Below are 12,800 nucleotides of genomic sequence, written 5' to 3'. Positions count from 1 at the left end.
TCTCACCACCAGGCTTTTTTATGCTCCAGCTCCACACTCACTCCTCGTTGGACCTCATTTCAGCATTGCTGGGCAAACCTTCTTCCCCCTTCCCGGCTCTGACTTCCCTGGCTGATATCAGGACGCCTTTGTTTTCATCCTTGTTGCTTTAATCCGTAAGCCTATTGATTGAGGTCTACTCCTGCAATAAAATCCTTGTTAACTCTAAGTGAGGTCTTTTGTAACAAAAACAAATGAAAAACAAATTTACCAACTACTTAAAAAGTGACAAATCACTGGTACTTACTAGTCCTTCATGTAGGACCATATACAGTACCAGTCAAAATTAAACAATAAGTGATGTATCCATACAGACTAGTTGTTCTCTGTTACTGTTTTTAAGAATCATGGGACAGTGAGTAATTTCTAACTTCATATATTATGTTGAAGGATTCTGTCTTCATAGTTCCTGCAATACGTACTCTTGATATGTGGATTAACAAGAAAAGTGACAATAATTATGTAAATATTGATCAGATTTACTATTATAATGGCAGTCAAATTGCAGAATTAGGATGTGAGGAGCACAGTAAAATGTTTTTAGATTTAGGATAAAGTTAACTAAATTCACCTTAGGTAAATTTTTCACAGGACTTCATATTGTGTTACCTGCTCTAATGTTACACTGGTCCAAACACAAAAGGTATGAGCACAGCAGTCATTTTTTAAATAAACATCACAAAGTAGAAAAATACAAATGTTTTTATTTATAGAACTTGTCATGTTTTGGTGTGTGTCTGAGTTTGCAGGTCAGGGTGAGCAGGTTACCATGGGGACTGAGGGCGGAGTCTGGAGCCACAATTGCTGCCACCTGTCTCACATCAGCAGGCTCATTATCTAACTCTACTCCCTGCTATTTAGGGGCAAGCAGGAGCTCCAGTCTTCGCCAGATTGTCACACTTTACTGCGTGCTCTAGATCTCGATCCCCTGGATAACCACAGCACCCAGGATATTAACCAACTGCTTGCCAAGCCGACTGCCTGCCTGCTCGCCCTGCCTGCAACCGAACACTCTCACCACCTCCCGGTTACCCCCTCCAGCTCTAGCCTTTCTCTGGAATTCAAAAGACCCACCGGACCTGGACCTTGCCACTCACAATCACTGTAATAAATATTGTTTGCATCTTACCTCATCTCTCCGAGTGTTACTGCATTTGGGTCCGGTTCCTGGTACTACGGTCTCCGCCCGTGTCAGTACAATCTGGCCAAAACATGGACCCAGCAGACGCTCTTCATTCTGCCCTCGCAGGGCAAGGAAAACTCCTGGGAGAGCACGAAAAAGCTTTGCGCCTCCTCGGAGAACAACAGGGTCTATGCAGCCATCGCCTGGACAAAGTATCCGAACAGTTGCAGTGTATTCACCAATTACTATCTGCTTCTTCTCCAGCAGCCACCGGATCTTCTCCTACTGCCACCCTGACTGGACCTCCTGTTACATCCGATCCAGTCTTCCGTGACGCCGCTTTTCCCACGCCTGAGCCGTTCTCCGGGGACGTAAGCAAATGTGGAGGTTTTCTACTACAGTGTTCCTTAGCCATTTCTCGTTCTCCCCGATCTTTTCCCTCAGATACAGCCAGGATATCCTACGTCATCGCCCTCCTCCGTGAAAAAGCGCTTGCATGGGCGTTAGCCTATTTCCAAACACGCACCATTGATTCGACTCTGTTTTCCTCCTTCCTAGAAGACCTCCGCCTTACCTTCGATCATCCCTTGAAAGGAGCAGACGCAGTCAAACGTCTGCTAAACTTAAGACAGGGAAGCCAACCCGCAGTGGACTTCGTGGTGGACTTCCGGGTTCTGGCAGCAGAGACTGGCTGGCCGCCGGACGTTCTGAAGGGGGTTCTGCTCAATGCACTCAGCGATCAACTAAAGGATCAGCTTGCTCTGCGGGAGGAAGCAGCCACGTTCGAGGACCTGGTTGTCATGGTGATCCAAGTGGACAACCGGTTAGCCGAGAGACGTCGCGAACGAGGTTTTCGCAATTCTCAGCCCAGTAGGAGGACGGCAGCTGGGCTGGAAGCTCCGCCTCCGGTTGCCAGCGGCGCTTTTCCGGCTCTGCCCGTACCAGACGAACGAGGAGAGCCGATGCAGTTGGGACGCGCTGGAATAACAGCCGAAGAACGCCAACACCGAGCCCGCAATCATTTGTGCTTTTATTGCGGTTCTTCATCGCACGTTGTTACCGGATGTCGGTTGTGGCCAAAAGACAGCGCCCGCCAGTAGAGGCAGGAGTACTGGTGGGCGGGGTTCAACAGCCACATCCTCCACGTTGCATTTTTGCCGTCACACTCACGATAGCGGGAGCAGACCATCAGCTACAGGCTCTAGTTGACTCAGGAGCGGAACAGAATTTAATGGATCCAGGAACGGCTCAAAGACTCGGCCTCTCCCCCGTTGCGCTGACAACACCTATCTCGGTTACGGCTTTGGATGGTAGGCTTCTCACCACCATTACTCATTCTACTGGTCCACTTTCTCTCCTGGTTTCTGGTAACCACAGGGAGACTGTAAATTTCCTCCTGTTCCCCGTGGCTAATGTCCCTCTCATCTTAGGTTACCCCTGGTTAGCCTTGCACAATCCTCACATAAATTGGAGTCAAAACCGCATAGAGAGCTGGAGTCTTTTCTGTCTGTCCAACTGCCTTAGATCAGCACGTCCACCCACTAATTCACCAGGTCATCCGCCCGAGAGTCCGGTGGATTTATCATCCGTTCCAGCAGTCTACCACGATCTGGGCGAGGTTTTCAGTAAAGACAGAGCTAAATCCCTACCACCACACCGGCCCTATGACTGTGCCATAGACCTTGTCTCGGGAGCGACTCTCCCCGGTAGTAAACTGTATAACGTATCCAAACCCGAGCGTGAGGTACTGGAAAACTACATCCACGAATCACTAGAGGCAGGCCTCATCAGACACTCCTCTTCTCCCCTCGGTGCAGGATTTTTCTTTGTACAAAAGAAAGATAAGACCTTGCGGCCCTGCATAGATTACCAGGGGTTAAACCATATCACCATAAAGAACAAATATCCTTTACCATTGATCTCATCTGCTTTTGAACCCATTCAGGGAGCCAGAATCTTCACCAAACTGGATCTGCGCAACGCTTACCACTTGGTCCGGATAAAAGAGGGCGACGAGTGGAAAACTGCCTTCAACACTCCCCTCGGGCATTTTGAATACCGGGTCATGCCCTTTGGACTCACAAACGCTCCTGCCGTTTTCCAAGCCTTGATAAACGACGTCTTACGTGACCTTCTGCATCATTTTGTTTTTGTATATCTCGATGACATTCTCATTTTCTCCCGAACTCTAACAGAACACCAACTACATGTGCGCCTGGTCTTGCAGCGACTGCTGGAGAATCGTCTGTATGTCAAAGCTGAAAAATGTGACTTCCACGTCTCATCAATCTCCTTCTTGGGTTACATCTTCCAGGGCGGGCAGGTGAAGACGGACCCGACGAAAGTCAAGGCTGTCGCCGAGTGGCCCACGCCCACCAACAGGAAAGAACTGCAACGTTTTCTTGGGTTTGCTAATTTTTATCGACGGTTCATTAGAAATTACAGCATGGTTGCAGCTCCACTCACCGGGTTAACATCAGTGAAGAGTCCATTCATCTGGACCCCGAAGGCTGAACAGGCCTTCGGCAACCTAAAGGAACGCTTCATCACCGCTCCAATCCTGGTACAGCCGGATCCTGAACGACAGTTTGTCCTAGAAGTGGACGCCTCCGATTCTGGGGTGGGAGCGGTGTTGTCCCAGCGATCAGGTAAGGGAGACAAGTTGCACCCCTGCGCCTTTTTCTCCAGACGTTTAACCAACTCTGAACAGAACTACGACGTGGGCAATAGAGAGCTGTTAGCGGTTAAGCTAGCCCTGGAGGAATGGCGGCACTGGCTTGAGGGGGCAAAACATCCTTTCCTGGTATGGACGGACCACCGAAATTTAGCATATCTACAGAACGCTAAGAGATTGAACGCCCGTCAAGCCCGCTGGTCACTGTTCTTTAACCGATTCAACTTTTCTATTTCTTACCGCCCAGGGTCCCAGAACACCAAACCCGATGCTCTGTCCAGGATCTATGCCACAGATAAGGAGACCACGGAGCCGGTGCGCATCCTTCCTCCATCGGTGGTTGTTGGTGGGGTTTCATGGCAAGTGGAGGATGAGATTCGCCAGGGGCTGCTTGCGGACCCGGACCCTGGGCACGGCCCTCCCAACCGCCAGTACGTGCCGACACCGGCTCGTTCCGCAGTTCTGCACTGGATTCATTCCGCCAAGTTCACTTGCCATCCCGGGATCCACCGTACCATCAGGTTACTCAGGAGGCGTTTCTGGTGGTCATCACTGCAGGCGGACGCCAAGGAATACGTCTCGGCCTGCGCAGTCTGCGCCCGGAACAAGACCTCCAATCAACCCCCGTCAGGCTTGCTACAACTGTTGGAGGTCCCAGGCCGGCCTTGGTCGCATATCTCTCTGGACTTCGTCACCGGCTTGCCTTCTTCACAAGGTAAAACCACCATTCTCACGGTTATAGATCGCTTTTCTAAAGCCGCACATTTCATCCCTCTTGCCAAGTTGCCCACTTCCACGGAGACAGCGGATCTACTGGTGGACCACGTTTTTCGCCTCCACGGTATCCCCACGGACATCGTCTCAGACAGGGGCCCTCAGTTCGTCTCCAGAGTGTGGAAGACGTTTTGCTCTGCCCTGGGGGCTAAGGTCTCGCTGAGCTCCGGTCACCATCCCCAGTCCAACGGCCAGACGGAACGGCTGAATCAGGAGCTTGAGGCTGCCTTGCGCTGTGTTGCGTCCGATAATCCCGCCTCCTGGAGCCGCTACATAAGCTGGATCGAGTATGCCCACAATTCCCTGTCCTCTTCTGCTACTGGTTGTTCCCCGTTTGAGGCCTCTCTGGGTTACCAGCCCCCGTTGTTCCCCACGGAGGAGCGGGAACTGGACGTCCCATCTGTGCAGCATCACCTGCAACGGGTGCAGCGGGTGTGGACCCTGACGAGAGCGGTTCTGCTGCGCACTGCTGAGCGCAACAAACGCCAGGCTGATCGTCGCCGCCGTCCTGCCCCCACATACTCACCTGGCCAGAAGGTGTGGCTATCCGCCAAGGATATCCCTCTGCGGAATATGCCTCCTAAGCTGGCTCCTCGCTTCATTGGTCCCTACGAGGTCGTCTCCTTGGTGGGGTCTTCCGCCGTTCGACTCCGTCTTCCTTCCTCGCTCAGGGTTCATCCCACCTTTCATGTGTCCCAGATCAAGCCTGTCTTGACCAGTCCTTTGTGCCCTCCGGCCGGGCCCCCTCCACCCGCCCGGGTCGTTGGTGGCGCTCCGGCCTTTACGGTCCGTCGCATCCTGGATGTTCGCCGCCGCGGCCGTGGGTTTCAGTATCTGGTGGATTGGGTCGGTTACGGTCCGGAGGAGCGGTCTTGGATTCCCCGGCGTTTCATCCTGGATCCTGCCATGGTGTCTGCTTTCCACCGTTCCCGGCGGCGGGCGGCTGTTGGGCCGCCTGGGGGCGTCCCTTGAGGGGGGGGTACTGTCATGTTTTGGTGTGTGTCTGAGTTTGCAGGTCAGGGTGAGCAGGTTACCATGGGGACTGAGGGCGGAGTCTGGAGCCACAATTGCTGCCACCTGTCTCACATCAGCAGGCTCATTATCTAACTCTACTCCCTGCTATTTAGGGGCAAGCAGGAGCTCCAGTCTTCGCCAGATTGTCACACTTTACTGCGTGCTCTAGATCTCGATCCCCTGGATAACCACAGCACCCAGGATATTAACCAACTGCTTGCCAAGCCGACTGCCTGCCTGCTCGCCCTGCCTGCAACCGAACACTCTCACCACCTCCCGGTTACCCCCTCCAGCTCTAGCCTTTCTCTGGAATTCAAAAGACCCACCGGACCTGGACCTTGCCACTCACAATCACTGTAATAAATATTGTTTGCATCTTACCTCATCTCTCCGAGTGTTACTGCATTTGGGTCCGGTTCCTGGTACTACGGTCTCCGACCGTGTCAGAACTAGTTAAAAGAATGTCAGATGGATGTATAGATTTGCCATTAAATTTCCATAAATATCTGAGTTTATTGTGTCATGGACTTTAATGTAACCTTTAATGATGTTTACTTGCATTTCATCCGGTATATACAGGGATACATTACTGACCCCACTGAAAATGCACTGACATAAAAAAATAATAATAAAAATAAAAGATTTGCTGAGGCCATCTATCTTGTATCTGTTATATAGTGATGAGATACGAGGGCATATTGTCAAGTGATTCTTGTTTTAGATGTTTCTGTGCCATTTCACAGCAGTCAATAATAAGGTTTTAACACTTATGGTTGTGACTCTTGAACCTGAAACCTGCAGGTAGGTGGAAAAGGAAGAATTAATATTTGATACAGTTCACTAAGTTGAATTCAGCTCTTCGAGATGTGTCCTGAAGTCAGGCTGAGTATTCATTCCACTTTTAGCAGGGTAAAATCAGAGAAGCTGCATTGTTCCATATGAAAGTTCTACTCTGCTGGATCTATGATTTTCAAGAAAAACCTTTTGAACAGAGTATAAAAATTATCAATCTGTAATGGTCATAACATATTTTCGAAACTAGTTTCAAAGAAAATTCCCTTCACACACACTTAGACACATGAAATTAAACCCCATGGCCTTCATGTGGCACACAAGTGTGGCCTTCAAATGTGAAATTGCTGGTTCAGATCCCTGCAATCTTTCACACTAATTTCTTCTCTCTGTGGAGGCAGTTATTCAAACTACCAAGTAAAATAATGATTTCATTATGAAACTGTGAGCGTATATTTCAGAAAACAGTTTAGTATTTCTTATACACAAGTTCAAAGAATTTCTCTCTGTCACATCATTGTAGCGAGAAGTGAACGTCATCAGCTGTATGTGTATTGTTCTTCTATCTGGCATTCACCGCCCTGGTTTATTATTATCCTGGGTCAGAGTGAGACAACTTTGCCATGCCATTAACAGTCCTAAGTGCATGTCATATCTACAGAGTAGAAAGTATTGTTTATTGCATATCTACATAAAACACATTATATAAACTGAAAGTAAGATCAACCTCAGTATTGTGGCTGGTTATGGTTGGTAGTTAAAAGTACATGATCAGGGTTAGTGTTGAGGTGTGCAGTTTGGTCCAGGTGGTCAAACATGATATGAGTTCAGAAATTATATAAGTACTGTCACTGGCTACACAGTTGAATTCCCATTTTGTTGTGGCTTATGTGATCTGACACTATAAAAGATTATTATAGAACTACATTAGACTGAGCCTACCTTTATTTTGTGGGATTTTACATAAACAAACTGGAACTACCACTCTATAGGTGATGGAAAAAGATTAAATAAATAATTGATTTAATCTTTAAATTTATTCCAAAAACTACTATAAAATCACGATAAATATCCGTATTTTTTCAGCTTTTTTTGAATAAATCACTTGAACACATTCAGAATTGCTGAAACAAACTACAAAACACTCAATCATTTTTAGATTTTGAACCCTTTAAGTGCCACTTTAATTATTTTCATTATTAATTAATCATTGAATCAAATATTGAAATATTTTTTCTAACATAAACATTATGGCAATAGTTGGCAAGTGGTGTCTTGGTGGTGTCAAAGATTAGCAACAAAACTGCTTAGTATTTTTTATCTAGTATTAGATACCTCCGCTGATGACCAAAACTACCCCTTTGATTTCCATTACAGGGGTGGCGCACCCTAAAATGTGTTTTTTGAGCTGTAAACAACATAGTATTACTTAATTATGATGAAAACTATCTATACTGTTGATAGTATTAGTCATTTTTAAATTTCTTTAAAAAAACAAGATTTTGTGGATCAGAAATTGCTCATAACTTGTTGTCTGATGTAGATTCACTAATTTCAGTTTTTTAGACTTTTACAGATCTTTTGAGAAAATACGGCTGCGATGGGACAGATTTGAGCTTTTGAGGGGTGTAAAATTAACACCAGACTTAATTCTTTACCTGCTGATCCTCATCTGGTGATAGACAACAGCTCAAATTGTAGCAGCAGCAACTCGCTGGCACTTCTGGTAGCTACCACAACCTGCTGCAAGTCGCCACAGAAAGTAACAAACTAGGGGGTGTAGTTTTACTTTAAAACTACATATTTTAATCTCACTTTCATTATATTTTAAAACTATTCATTCTCTAATGTCAGCCTTTTATTTGGGAGAAACGACCCCACCCATCAAGTGAAATTTGAATTTTTAATAAGAATAATAAAACGTTTATGGGAAATTGCTCGGTTGCAACAGTTCAGGTGCATTCATGTGATTTCAAACACACACACACACACACACACGCAAATAATAAATAACAATATGTAAAGTATATGGTCTGGCAAGGTGAGGATGGACAGTATATAAATATGGACATAAACATGTATATAAATATGTAAGACAGTTGTGTTCTTGGTAAAGTCTAACAGCTGCAGGGAAGACCTGCAGTATCTCTCCTTTGCACAGTGAGGATGGATCAGTTTGTCACTGAAGCTGCTTTCCAAAGCAGACAGGGCATCCTGCACGGGGTGTGTGTAACGTGGGTGTCAGAACCGCTCTCACTGTGTTCTCTTGCCCTGCCTTTTTGATCTTTGTTCCTCACGTGCTTTACGTGTGTTTGGTCACATGACCGTAACCGACCAATTAGCTGGCTTTATTAGGCGCTATCCAGAAGCTACCGGTAACATGCGAGGGGACAGCCAGACAAATGTTTGCTACGAGGTATGGTACGCTTCCTTTTACTATTAAATCATCATGTCATGGTTTGAAACTTACTGCATGAACTGATAACTTGTAGGAGCCGACTACCAGTCCGAAACCGCCGCGAATGATCTGTGCAGTTAAATGAAATAAGCAGAATTTGGTGACTCCATGCTTCCAATTTTCAATTTGAGCCACGTATATGCTACATGTGACTCATGGTCCAGCATGGATGTCAAGTCTCCCAGGACCCTTTTGTCACCTACCTGAGTCCAGAGGACTACCCTCAACAGAGCTGGAATTCCTGATGACTTTGTCCAGCTACTCCCTCTCTGTGATGCTGCTGCCCCAGCAGACCACACCATAGAGGATGGCAGAAGCCACCATCAGTGATGCTGGCAACGCGTTACTACAGTAATGCGTTACTCTATGACCAATTTTTTCAGTTACGACTAATCTAATGTGTTACTATTTCTAAATCAGTAATGAAATAAAATTTACTTTTTGCCATTATCCTTAGTAAAAAATTATATGAACTTTTTTCTTGCGTCTCAGGAAATTACGTCACATCTGCAACAACATTATTAACATGTCAACTGACCTATAAGTATGCCAAGCAGCCAGCAACACAAATGCAGACAACAACAGAGGGAGGAAAAAGATGCACATTTTCTAGCTGGAAATATAGTCACTATTTTCAGTTTGTGTCAGCTAAAGATGACAATACTAAGGTTCATTGCACAGCGGGTGACAAAGTGTTATCTAGCTTCAAAAACACTACATTAAACTCCAAGAAACATTTAGAGTTGCACAGTCACTCCACTTAGCCACACTTATTGCATTTCTCTTATCCTCAGTCATGGGTGCATATTCGATTTCTGTGTTGGAGGCATAGAAAGTTGTTTTGTTATGATTTAAGGTGCTTTTGTCAGGTGGTCAATTAAAGTCTCAAGTTTCATCTAATCTCATTAGTTTCTCTTTTGGAATAGACATAAGGTGGTTTTCAGACTCAGAGCGAGCAAAGTTGTTGTTCAGCACAACACTGAGCTTTTTTTCTATATATTGTCATAACTCTTAATGTGAAGTTTAATTTCATAGCAATGAAAAATACTGTATACAAAACTTACCTGATACTGTCTTGCTCTCCATGGCTGGACCTGTCTGCCTGAGCCTTGATTTTTCCAAGTGACACCATTTTAATAGAACTTCACTCCTTTCTGATGAAGACTATGAAACTGTCACCCAAGACATTCTTAGTTGGCAATCCCTGTTACTCATTTAAATAATGTCACGTAACTGCTGTTATCTTCCTGTCGTCCTTGTAACTGGCTCCGACTGATTCAGCCTGACTGACAGCTGACAATGTCTGACTCCCTTGAGGAAAACATTTTTTAAAAAGTTCTCCAGAATCTTTAAGAGAGTTTTAATCAGATCTCTTTACCAGATCTTGGTATCTGGTATTCCATAGCAAAAAAAGAACAGCAAAAGAGTTTCACTGATTCATTGACTATTCAGAACCAAAGAAAGGTTTAATGCTTGAGATCCCATGGCTTATGTGGAGTCCTGGAGTCTAGCTTTTTCTGTTCTGGTGTAGATAGTGCAATACTTCTTTTAAGGAGCCTGTGTAGGTACCGATACTTTTAAAATCCAAGACCATCATTGACACCTGAGGTGTCATTAGAGTGACTATTTTTTATAGTTTCACTTGTGAATATGTATCGCTATGTATTGCTCAGTATGAGCAGCAGGCAAGGCAGCAAGCTATCAAGCGTGTTGCTCTGTACATGGGACAAATGTGCTTAGTAACCCTCTCTCTCTTTGGTTTCCAGGGAGTCTGCTTTCACGTTATAAGTGAACCACACCAGGTTGCACTTACAAGTGAACTGAAACTTCCAGTTTTCAGGCAGACTGCAGTTTGCTTGTTTGGTTCCCACCAGAGTTAGAATTAAAAAATGAACTGTACTAACCATGGAAGCAGACCAGAGTTGGTTTAACGTTGACCAAACAGCGGCAGTGTCAATGCACCCTTAGTTCACCTCCTTTGTTAAGGTTTCTCTGCTTTGACATAGATGGCCTCATTCACTCCTTCAAAACACTTGTCTTCTCTGTCCAAGATTTTAACATTGTGGTCCCCAAACATGTGTCAGAATCCTCTCCTCAAAGGGATGAAATATCCTAAAACCAGTAGTTGAGCTTGTAAGTACCTAACAAACTTAAGAAAACATTATCAAAGCAATTTGTGTTCAAGCCCAGTAAAATTCTAATAAAAATGGTTGTTTTCCAAAAACGTGCCCATCCAATTTCATCTGTCAAAAATGGATAGAATAGACATTTTTAGCAACCATCTGTAGCAGTCGTAACCTGGATAACAGAGACACATTGCATGGCTGCTTGAACAGCTACTAAAATCCCATGTTAAGCTGAACAAATATCAATTCAGTAATCCAACGAACTGATGAAAATATGCTGACAACAAAGAGGAGAAGGGGATAGAAGCAGAAGGACTAAGAGATTAAAAAGGTGAGAGGAGAATAGAGAAAGTGAGCGTGAACAATTTAAACAGCCTTCTTAGCTCTTGGTACTTGGTATCAGCTTGCATTTACACACACACACACCAAAAAACACATTAAAAACTACACTGTCTCTACCTCTGTTGTGGCTTACTTTGCCTAAAATAAAAGAAAAGGAAAAAAAATTAAAAGCTCCATTTGAAACACAAATAGCAATGATAGCTCATAAACCTCACACTTAATCCCTGTGTTATATGTGGTATAGGCTGGTTGAGTCTATTTAAAGTAATGGCACACATAGTAAAATGCTTTGTTTCAGTAAAACAAAATACAGCATTTTTCACTTGATAATTATGTGATATAATGAACTACTCTTAGTCTGTAAAAGGTGGATTACTGAAGTTGCTATTGAGGTGAAATCTGTTATTTTTCAACCTGAGCTTTATTTTTCTGTGTTTTTGTTTTCAGATTATTAATAAGCAAAAAGGTAATATTTCGGCAGCTGGGGTACAAGAACAATCTGTGAAAGAACAGGAATGAAAACAAAAAGTAAAATCACGGTAAAATGCGATAATAAATAAATCATATCTTTACTTGTACATGGGATTTTTTTTGTTTTATTTCCGCTTTTTAATGTTTAATGAAATACAGCATGTATAATAACAATTAAATGAGCTCTAAATATGATTTAAAAATGCAAAAATACAGAAAAAATATCTTAAAAAAAAGATTTTTTATGATGCAGATTTACAGAGGTTTCTCTTAATACTCAACTCCAACCCATGGTATGACCACATATGGACCCCCTTCAGTTTGCATACCAGCGACTAAGGCTGTTTAACATCTGCCAAACACTGCTTAGTATGTTTTATGAGTGTTTTGGCCAGTGCAATCCTCTATGCTGTGGCATGTTGGGGCAGCAGGCTGAGGGTTGCAGACACCAACAAACTGATCCACAAAGCCAGTAACGTTGTGGGGATGGAGCTGGACTGATAAAGACAATACTGAACAATACCTCCCACCCGCTTCACAACCTGCTGATCAGTCACAGGAGTACCTTCAGTGAGAGACTGATACCACCTAAAATGTTCCACTGAACGACAGGAAATCATTCCTACCTGTGGCCATCAAACTGTACAACTCCTCCATATAGCAACAACATCCACTGTTATACATTTGCACTTTGCACTACATTTGCATTTTACTGTCTATCATATTGATAATACTGTACATATTACTAAGTGGCAGGATTTATCCTGTATCTATTTAACAGCTATTGTAACAAATTTTTAATTTTTCTTGTTTTGTGATTGTGATTTTTATCTTTATCTTATCCTTTCTTTATTTGGTATGGAGCGACTCCAAGATTAGTAAAGTATTCTGATTCTGAAAGTGGTTCTGAATGTGTAATGTAAAAATAACATCAACAAAACATTTAATTTATCTCTACTTATCACTAGCAATGAGGTGCCAGGTATT

The sequence above is a fragment of the Melanotaenia boesemani genome, chromosome 1, assembly GCF_017639745.1.
Source record: "Melanotaenia boesemani isolate fMelBoe1 chromosome 1, fMelBoe1.pri, whole genome shotgun sequence".
Classification (NCBI taxonomy): domain Eukaryota; kingdom Metazoa; phylum Chordata; class Actinopteri; order Atheriniformes; family Melanotaeniidae; genus Melanotaenia; species Melanotaenia boesemani.
This window is presented reverse-complemented; position numbering follows the sequence as displayed.